The following is an 11,447-nucleotide window of genomic DNA, read 5'->3' as shown; positions in this document are numbered from 1 at the left end:
CTAGCCAAAGAAATATCCTTTTTTGCAAGTCAAAAATCCAGTTTGTTCCTGGAGCATCTGCGCATCTTCTAAGACTATTTGTAATTGCAATTGCATAGCAGAGTTAAAAGGGGGCTAATATGATACAGCTCAGTTAAAGCCCTTGTATTACCATACAGCTTTAAGATCATCTGAAGGCCTAATCTTACTGTGTTATTATTCTGTATTTCCTTATTTGTTGCTTTGTTTCATTTAACTTTTGTTTAAAATATTTATAGTTTATTTTTCAAAAAAGGATTTATGCAATTAAGAAATCCTTGTGCTTCTAAGAGTTAGAGATTATCCACTGTCAGAAGCCATCAGATCCACCACCTGTCATGATTCTGAGCCAAGCAGTCATGGACGAAATGCCAGGGATGACCACTTCTGGATCAGCTTGAAAAAAAGATCAACAGAAAAAAAACCCGTTTTTCTGTTTTTACAGATACTAGCTATTTGAACCTGAACTTTGTGAAGCTTTTAGTTGTATTTAAAAGTGCAGTAGAAATTACATAAAGGAACTTTTTGTTACTGTTATTCATGATACGGCATTTTTCTCTATAATAAGCAAGCAATCATTGAAAACTGGGTTAACCCAAACTGGAAAAATCACAGGAGTGACCCACATAGTATAAAATCTGCTCTGTACTGTTCCAAGTTAAACATGGTGTAGTCCCAATTGTGTGGATTCTTCAAGAACTGAAAGGACCCTGGGAAATCTTATCTCTGAAACCTGAGCTAGGTGAAGCACAGTAACCTATGTGAGGACTTAGAGTTTGGAAGATAAAATCAGTAGGAAATTGCTTCCGAATTCGAACTGTTAGCTCTGTTAGCAATTGGAGTAGCCAAGGGCACTGGACTTCAACTGAGCTTACTCGGTAAAACTGCAAGGAGTCATACATAAAGCTACATAAACATACGAGCGTCCTTACTGTTGCATGGCTTAAGAATATTTGTATTCCTCTCTCCTCATACCATTTTGTGGAAGTGTTGGAAAATTTTATAGCTGCACAAAACAAAAGCTGCAAAAGCCAACAGAGACATGTACTACCTCTTTCTCTTCTGGTTAACACTAAACTAAGAAGCAAGAGGTTGCCAGGTATTTTTACAGGATTTTTTGGTAGACTTAATGGCCACGTTCTGTCCCTGCTGAAGCCACGTAGCCGGGTTTAGGCTCTGCCAAGCGCAGGTCTGAGCCTGCGTTTAGGCGCTGACTCGCCTCCGAAGCTTGGCACTTACACCTCAGCCTGCGCTCGGCTGTGGCTGATCTATTAATGCACTAGCACAGCATTTTAGTGCCGGCCTGGGCTGTCACTCCTCTGCCAGTCATAAGCAGAGTCACCCTGCTGTCCAGAGCACAGCAGACATCCCAGCCTCGATTCTTTGTCGGCGTGTGTAGACGTTTTCCCCCTTCAGCCAGGCTAGCAGCTAGCCACAGGCGAAGACGCCATGTGGGAAGCAGAGCTCGGCAGGGGTAATCCTGCCCCGAGACCCTCTGTATTACGGGACAAAGCCAAGCGGTTCTAAAGCCGTTTGGCTGTAGGCAGGTTTCCCAGGTGTCAGGAGAGCCCTGGAAAGCGTACAGCCTGAGCAGACAGCTGGGAATTACCCTCGTCTCTCTGACCCAGGAAAGGGCAGGCAGTGAAAAGGGCATGGCTGGAGCGCTGCTGCATTCTGCAGATCCCCTGGGGCCGCTGCAGCTAAAACAACTTTAATTTGTTCCTTGGGTCCCATCTGCTGTCTGGGACACAAGGAATCAAGTAATCGTGGAGAGGCCTATCTGTTCTCTGTGGGGATAGACCGGGCGGCGTGGCAGGGTCTGGGTGAGGAGCCTGGGGGGTCTAGACAAGTGCCAAGCCGCCGCTGGACTTCACTGTGCTCTGATTTAGCTCATCAGCAAGGCACTGTGATGCCAAAGGGTTCTGAGGCGGAAAATTCTTCTTCAATGCCCAGCCCGCTCCTGTGAGCGGAGAGGAGAGGGAGACTGAAAGGTGGTATGGTGGGCTGCCTGCTGAAATGCAGTGGCTGGGTCAGGTTTGAGATGTACCAACTCTGATGGCCTCTCTAACTAACAACCTCAAAACCAACCAACTTCTATGGAACTGGAAGGTTAATTGAGTCAGCACAATGATGAACAATCCCTGAGACACATTTGTCATTTGGAGTCCAAGTACCGTCTGCATTTATTTTCTGGCAAATGTTATACATTTACATGGATAATTCTTACAGCCTTTATGTGTTTCAAGTATGTCTGCCTCCCTTATTTGTACCACCAAGTCCCTGGTTGAAAACAAGGCTGATAAAAAAATAATATGTTGGTGATGGGTTACAAACTGAACTGCAAATGGTGATGTGTATGTCCACATGTGTCTCCCAGAAATGCCACAATATATACCATACAACGGCCATCTCTATGAATGTACTTACAACATACTGAAAGACGCACTGATTAACATCAGTTTCTGTCTAGAACTAGAAGTACTGCAATAAAAAAACAGGTAAGTACCTGAGGTATTAAATGCAGCACACTCCAAAGACTATGAAACATGAACTACCACATTTGTATGTAGTTAAGCATAAGAATTGCGCTTCCTATAATGATTTCCTGCACCCCTTCAAATGCTTTTAGCGTACTCTGGGGTAAGTAGGCTTCAGGAAAGTGATGCAGAGTTTACAGAGCTGCTGATGTGCCAAGCACATCAAATGCTGTACAGTATGCATTTCTGACAGGGTTTGGGTTCTCATTGAAACCTTCCTGAAGCAAATGAAGGAACATGCTGATAAAAATAGCATCACAGCATGTTTCTGCTTTGTTTAAAAATGAAAATTCTTTTATTATCTGGCTTTATTTTTTGATTAGAGGGTATTTAGGTACATTTTCTAACAGAACTAGGGTATTGATTTCCAGAGTTATACTCACAAGGGTCCTGTTAGTATTTTCTTTAAACTTTTACCATAGCCTCAGCTAAGACATGATAACTAGCCAAGTGCATGCACTTGCCTGGTTACAAACTTAAATAAAATGGATCAGATTAAACCACAATCACTGACAAATTTGTGTTACTGTATTAATTAATACAGAAGTTATGACTTTAATGTAATTTTTCCATGGAAAATCTATTTGTGCACATGACATTCATCAGAATAACAGTATTAAAGACATCTTATTGAGAAATAATTTATGCACATATATGAGTAATTCCAAAATAATTAGTGGGGAGGACGATTCCTTCTAATTAGGATTCTATAGATTTTGGCTTCCTAAAAATTACCTAGCTTTCCATGCCCCATTGGAGCATACAGTATGTTAGCAAGAATGGAGGAACTTATTTCAGACGGTCTTCTGCTCTGATGTGCAAGACTTGTTTCTTGGTCCTCACCACTACTGATACCGTTCCCAATGCACAAACTAGCAAAAAAATCATTGAGAGTGATTTCATGTGTTCTTTGGGAGGAGTTTTAGGGTTTTCATCGATTAAAAGTTATTGATCAGGTCTGACGGTCCTGTATAGAACTCCGCAGGCATTAACTAAATCAGTTTGCCTCTTTTGTCTGGCGTGTGTGTGGAGCCAGTTGTGCCGTAACAGCAAAACCACTGTGCCTGTGACTGAGCTGAACAGCAGAGAGGTTTCAGGGACTGCTAGGCTCTTTGACTCTGAACGAACTCACCTCCTCTGTGTCAGGGCTGCTCAATCTCTGTAATCATTTATCATTTTTAACTCTGTGATGCTTTTTTTTCGTCAAACTTAGTTAACTGGAGATTTTGTTCTCCATTTTTTGCACACAGTACCACCCCTGGGTACAGTCTGCGTTAAGACTTGCATTTTTGAAAGGTTCTGTATTCTTGCCCGTTTCCCATACAGTTGTCTAGAAATGTGTAGACAATTAAAAATGTACGTGCACCGAAACAATTCCAAGCTGTATATGTACATAAAATTCACAAGCTTAGAGTATATTTCTTGATTTTTGTTTGGTAAAAGAGGCAGCTGGAAGAAGGCCTCTGTTTCATTTAGCATGCTTTTTACTTAAGTCATCTCTTCAGTGTTACATTAAAGGCTGTGTTTCGAAACTCTTGACCTAAGTAAAAAAGCATTAGCTGTTTGTCACAGTTACAAGTCTTACTGAGATGCTTGTATTCTGGGAGTAAAAGGCCCTAACACAGCTGTGTTGAAAACACCACAGTGGGTTTTTCAAAGACCTTCACCTCAAAACTGACTTTCTTGTGCCCTCTGAGATCTGGTTGTTATTTACTGAGTTCAAGTCAAGGGGGTTTTTATGTGCTCTTAAAGGATTTAAATAATATAGGATTCTGAGCCTCGGTTTTGTTCCTCCTGTTCCACTGTATCACAACAGAGAAACAGAATGCCCTGGGAGGGGGAAGCCATGACCTGCAAGATGACAATCAATAGCATCTGACAGCCGTTTGAGGCCCCAGATCCCCTATGTGACTTGCTGTCACTGATGAGGCTGGAACCTCAGATTTCCTACCCCATTTAATCACCAAATCACACTACCAAGCTGCTGTTGTGTGAGTAAAGCAAAAGGGTTTTATTTATACGCTTGGGGTCTTTTTCTACTTTATAGCTTTCTTTCACAGGTAATCACTAACTAGTTTTGAGAAATAAGTTTTAAAATACCTATTGACATTTCAGGGAGCCTGATGTTTGTTTTACGCTGATGGTGACTTTTCTACTTAACATAAAATTCTGTGTAAATACGTTGTGACTTCTGTAGTATAGCAAATCTGCTACCTAGATAAACCATTATATTGCTTTTCATATTGGTGTCATTAGGTGCCCTCACTGGGCCAGATGACACAGAAGGGCAGCTCAGTATTTCCCAAGTGAGGAACCTGATGTAACAACATGCTGTCAGCCAGTGAGACGGCATCAAGGCAAGTATTAGACGATGAGAGGTGACAGCGTATGTAATGCCAGGATATCCCTGCGCAGTGTGAGTTGCTAGGCAGTGAGCTGGCAGCTCGCTATGGCAAGCACCTGACAGATTCCTGACGTTCTTTCTTAGGATGCAAACAACAACAACAACAAAAACTTCAATACAAATAGAAGCAGAGCTTTTTCAAAAAGTTAAGTCTCCTAAATCTCATTCAATTTCAATTATATTTTTTCCCCTAACTCCCCTGCTCTTCTGTAAGTTCCAGGGTGGATTTTTCTTTTGACCAAACAGAATAAACAAGGAAGCAAAAAGAATAATTAAAAATCCTGTGGAAAACACCTTCTTATTGTAAGTGGAGAGGAAAGGGGTAATTTGCAAGCTGTCTCCCAATACTAAGACTACCCCCCCCCCCCCCCCAGAAAAAATATCTTTCTTTGCAAATTCATGCACTTGGGAGCTCTGCAGATGTTGCAGAGTGGAGAGGAAAACAGCCACACTGTTTAGCATGATTCTTTTGCACCCTTTAATTGCCAGACGTAATCTTGATAGCAGACAGTGCTGCTCAGTGAAGCATTTCTACCGCATCCATAGTTCCTCTCCGCTTTGCATGAATGTTGTGGGAGGGGGGATTCGTGTGTAGCCAAATGGGGGGGAGCTAAGGGCAGCGCAGTGTCTCGGTGAGCCCTGGCAGAGGGAGCAGGAAATGATGCAGGAGGGGAGAGGCCCCAGTGATACTTCATGGAAGCCATGCAGAGTTCCCCAAGGGGCTGAGGACAGGAAGGCGATGACCCTTTCACATGCCTCCCAGACCCCAACTGGAGAGACACTTTAAGTAATTTATCAATGCGAATTCCAGAATGTTTTTCTCCTACTTCATGGGATTTTTCCACTGGAAAGGAAGCAGAAGGACGTGTATGGCTTAATGGGAAACTGAAATGAAGTTTGGTCGGTTGATATGTCTTATGTAAATCAGCAGGCTGGATCATAGCTTTATATTCATAATATATTAAAGCAGGGGATCACCTACTTTTAAAGACATTATTCCTCCTCCCTGGGCACCTGGAAACTCCTACAGTGAAAGATAGGGGAGGGAGTGGGTTGTGTGGGAGCAAGCCAGGACTTTATACTGTCCCCGTTTCCAAGATCAAATCCTCTTCTACAATATTTCTGAGGCAGCTGCAGACTCAATGACCTAGCATTCGATCAGTGACCCGCCAGTACTTCTCGGTTTAGGAAAGCTGTCATTATATTGGTGTTCATCTTTCTGCCCAGAACTTCGACGGTATGTAAAAACCCTGACACCCAAATCAGCCCCTGCTTTGCATCTACGGAAGGAAATCTCAGCAACGGAATTCCTCAGATCGTCTCAGATCAACAAAAAAGAGATGTCCTACTGAAATCTAGCATGTCCTCTGGGATCTGTGGGAGTCAAGGACAGTTTTCCCCAGGCAGACAGCTCTTCCAGCCAGCTCCCTAGCTGCATGGTCTTTCTCTGAGACACTACATGGGAACTATGCAGAAGAGATAATACGGTTCTCCGCCGATTAATTTTTCCTGGCCTGTTTCCATGGGCCTGAAGAGCAGAAAACATGTGAAGAACTAGGAGGCAAGATCTGGCCCTGTGTATTTTCCTGAAAAGCCAAGCTCTATTCCACACAGCTGCTGGTGGTTCTCTCCCTTTACGTTTTTCATAATGAAAACAGAAGTATAAAGTTAATTTTATTTTTTTCCCCTAAGGATGTTTCTTGAGCTATTATGCATATTCTGTTACTGGTTTGCAAGTGTTGCCTGCTTTATCACACACTGGCATTTTTATTCCTTTTATTCTTACAGGTCAGTAGACCAGCTAGTAAGACTAATTGCCCTCATTCTGTTCTGGCTGCTTTTGACAGATAAGAGCTGTAAATGGGGTAATATCTTGTCAGTACGCTTCAAACCTCCTGCTTTATAAGTATCCATCCAACCTGCTCCCTTTTCTCATGGCTCATTGTGCAGCAATAGGTTTAAATACCTGTCTCCAGTTCCTTAATAGAAATAAACCAACAGAAATAAAATTGATTAATAAAATTGAGATGGAAAAGTCTTGAAAGTTGTCTGCTACCTGTATGAATCTAAACCATAAGCACTTAACTCAAATGGGATTAGAGGTTACAAGGGAGAAACAGAAGAAGTTTTTCTTAAGATCCTTTCTTAATGTTCTTTTACCAAATACACAGTAACATAAATTTCATATATGCACATGCTTACACCCTCTGCTTCAAAACAAAATTGATACAGTCTGACTTATTCATAATATTATAAATAACTGGTAATAAGCCCCCCAAAGACTAGAACCAAGGACTGTCAGTCTTGAGGATCTTCTCTGTGTCCAACAGTAGCCTATATTAAATGCTACAGCAGAAGGCATAATGTACCTGAACTGTATGCAAAATAGGTAAGAGAAAGAAATTTCTCCAGTCAGTGATCAATTTATCCTGTGAAGCATCACTGACACTAATGCTTGCAGTTGTTCTCCCTGTCAGCATGTTGCTATTGTACATGTATGTGTCTGCTCCTTAAAAAAATCTTTTGTTTCATTTGCTAAACTACCTGTTCTCTAGCATAGAGTTCCAGAGCTGAAGCAGTACACTGCATTAATATGCATCTAAAGAGAGTTAATGCCAGCTCCTGTTGTCTCTTCATTTGACAAGGTGTTTTCTCTTTCTCATAGCATGTGACAGGGTGTTAGATGTGTTTCATTTGCTTCCCAGCTTCACCTAAGCCTCCCTGCTGTGTAAAGATGTCAAGAAGTTTCCTCCAGGGCTCTGCTGCCAGCCCTCCCTTCCCAAGAGGTGGGACAGATCTTCACTTCAGCCTCAGTCAAGCTGGGAAGCTGCCACAGCAGCAGCAGTTGTGCTGGGAGCTGTATTTCGCTCACCTGTGGAGAGCAGAGCTGGGAGAACACGGCCCTGACTGAGGGAATTGTGATGGTGTGCCAGGCTGGGGAGCAAGTGCTGCCTGAAGGCCTTGGTGCCCCCTCTTCCCTCAGCAAGCCCACCACGCTGCTACAGGAGATCAGTAGTCCTGTGTGCTCTTTTCATCTTTGGTGTAGAAACTGTCATGCTCTATGAATCTATGTACCTACAAGTGCATTGGCCTGCTGGTTTCACTGGATGATGATGATAATGCAGATAAGAAGTTTGTCTGTAATTCTAGTCTGTAGATCAAAGCACTTAAACACACTATTTTTAGTTTCTCTTGGTTTACAGTTTTCTCTTGTGGTTCTTTTAGGCAACCTGCTCTAAATAAACCTGCTTTAGCAGGGTTTTGGACTAGATCATCTTCAGAGGTCCTTTCCAACCCTAACCATTCTGTGGTTCTTCCTAATCCTCATTAATTTTTTATATTTTCTTTAAGCTAGAAGCGAAAATGCAATTTTTAAATTTATTAATAAATATTTAAAATTTTACTTTTAAATAAATATTTAAAAAATAAAAAATATTTTAGATTTTAAGATTAGTATTTTAAGCAAAGCATCTATTGCTGAAAATGCTATCATCTTTTCTGTGTTTTCCATATGTTTTGTTTAGTTGTACAGTGCTAGTATCCTATTCCATTTTTATTGGAGTATGCCCATAATTGAGAAGATTGCTTGACAGGGGTTCCCAAATTCAGTTTGCTTGGATTGTATGCAGAAGTCACGATTGGGCTGCTCTGAGCAGCTGTACTAGTTTCCATGTGGGCAAAGGCACCTCCTGTTCCTTCATCTTTATCCCCCCATTGTTATACAAACACACTTACTGAAGCACTATCCCTGTCTTGGCTTTTGCGCTGTTTTCTGACACCTCTTTTTGTTCTCAGCATCGTGCCTTGACCTGCATGGACAGTCCCAAACCTCATCCCTTTACTGTATCTAGCCCCATTGGCTAATTGGTATCCGAATGCTATCCAGGGTTCACAAATTATCATACATGTGTAACTTTTTGGGAATCCCAAGTATAACATGCATTCAGTTCTGGCAGCCTTCATGAAAGGAAGAAATTATCAGGCTGAGAGAACGGGGACTGTTAATTATGACAGGTAATGTTGTAAGCTAGTGGCTCTTAAATGCCAACTATTAAAAAAAAAGAAAACGTGTCATGGACAAAGTAAGCAATAAGGAGCACATCAAACTTTCTCTGCATTGCCTTTCTGCAGAGTATTACATCATGTTCAAAGTGTTAGTCCTTAGGTGAGGTCACTCTGCGATCCAAGATCAGTATTTCTATAGGAAAACCTGAGTCCTGGAAGCAAAATGTACCATGCTTATTAGACACAAAGGAACTTTCTGCTATATAGGTACATTTTATTTATGCAGGAGACAGAGACGGCCAGGGTGAGACCTTAGAAAGGACCCCTGTAAGAATTAAGGACCATTGGGAAATTCTGTAATTTCTGACTCAAGCTCAGTATGTACCTCTTCAATTTTATCTTCTCTAGTGAAAAGTAAAAGTGAAGTGTAGGTATATCTAAGACACAAAGTGTAGCAAAACAACGTAGCTTATTTACACTTCTCTTCCAGGGAGAGAACAAGACAACAAATCTGTCCAATTTTTGTTGCTGTTACAGTGTGTTGGCAAAAATGATATCATGAGCTGTAGCATAGACTAAAATACTCCAATTCTACATTGTTAGAATTATAGGTGGCAAAGTGTTTTTTCATGCAGCTCTCAAAGGATAACTTATAATGGATAAGTAATTATTCAGGTTGTAATACTCCTCTGAGTCACAGGTGTGTTTTTTTCAGGTATCGTGGTATATAGCAATAGGTGGAGAGGACACTGTAAAGCAACATACATTTTAGCAGTGTTGAATGACTACTTCTAATGTTTTTACCTCTTTAGAATTTACCACTGTGTATTTATAGAAAGTATTAACCACAAAATTAAACCTAACAGTCAGAAGCTCTCTTTATAAAATAATTCCATGGATTGAGTTCCTTGTCCTCATGATATATGGTCCCCTTTTTAAAATTAAAAGAAAACTGTGGAAACGGAGAATTCATCCTTTCATGTATTTAGCATGCATCTGGTTTAGATTTGTAAGACTCAGGTTTCAATCTTCAAATGACAAATTCCCAAGAATATCAGTGGGAAAGGATGATACGCAAATGAAAATTAGCTTACAGATGTCAGTTTTAGCCACAGAATCAATCAGGGTGCAGTAAAAGTTTAGGTGAACACTAGCTAGAATACACCCATTGTATTTTTGGAATTTGCTTGCTGAGGGTACTTTGAGGCCCTTCCAGAGTATACAGGAAAAATCTCTTCAAAATTTCAGAAGTTCAGCAGCCGTCTCCAGCTGAGACACATTTGTAAACACTAGACCTTCCAGTCCAAGTGCTCCACGTCAGATGATTTTTCTCAAGAAACAAGCCTTGCCTCCATACAGAATGACTTCTTATTTACTTTAAAAAATATAGTTACTGGTTGTGTTTTTTTCTTTTTTCAAGAAACTATTCTGATGAAAGCTAAAGTGATTTTCCAGCATGGATATTATGAGGCTGTGAAAATGTCATTATTACCTTTTCTGTTTAAAATGAAATTTTTGGAAGTCTCTACATTCCCCATAATATTTATATTGGTATGAAAAGTGTTTCACAGCTCAAAAGATAATTTGGATCTAGAAAGCTGAATTAATTTCACACATGGGTTTTTCAGTTCTAGTAAAGGATACTGAAACCTGATGTAGATGTTGTTCTAAATGTTGTTTTGTCTTTTTTCTTTCAATGTAAATGATCTTGAAGAGTGTTTGCTAAGTCCTAACATCAGCATTTTCTACGTGTCCTGTCTCTGTAACTGAACTTGATCATACTGATAATGTTTGAGATAAACAGGAAAAAATGTAGTACCTGGAAAACGTGGAGTACCTGAGACATTTGTTTATTTGAAAATGAGTTACAACAACTGTATTATAATTTGGCTTCTTAATTTTCCTTTGAGCAGGTGTAGAGCATAACATCAGAGTACTTACTCAGTCTAACTCCAGCTCCTGACAAGCCACTTTACATGCAGGAGCATGATACCAAAGAGATTACCAGCAGATAAAGACTTAGCAAGACACATAGACTACAACAGATGATGGCTTGCTGCTCTGCTTATCCCAAAAGTATTCCCAAGAGATTTATATAAATAATTCTGAAAATACTGGCTATAAAACAGTGTATTTTATCTATTTTAGCAATTTAAGCAATGGTATTTATTAAATCTAAAGCTGAACTCTCTATCAACCTACTTCATGGCAAAGCTCTTCAGTAATGGATAGCAAGGCCTTCAGTGGAGCTGCGCCTATTTATACTAGTAACATTACATGCTTAGATTTTCGGACAAGGATTGTTAACTGTGAATAAAAAAGACATGATAGATTTGCTTTGTTCTGCATTATTTCTGAAAATACTTCACAGTGTTTTACAAACAGTGCAAAAATTTTTTTCTGATATTTGCAAGCAGTAGGAATTATAATTGCAGGGGAAAGCAGAAGCGTAGTAAAGCAGCCAAAAGAGCGGAGACTAAAAA

This window comes from Falco biarmicus, chromosome 11, assembly GCF_023638135.1.
Source record: "Falco biarmicus isolate bFalBia1 chromosome 11, bFalBia1.pri, whole genome shotgun sequence".
Classification (NCBI taxonomy): Eukaryota; Metazoa; Chordata; class Aves; order Falconiformes; family Falconidae; genus Falco; species Falco biarmicus.
This window is presented reverse-complemented; position numbering follows the sequence as displayed.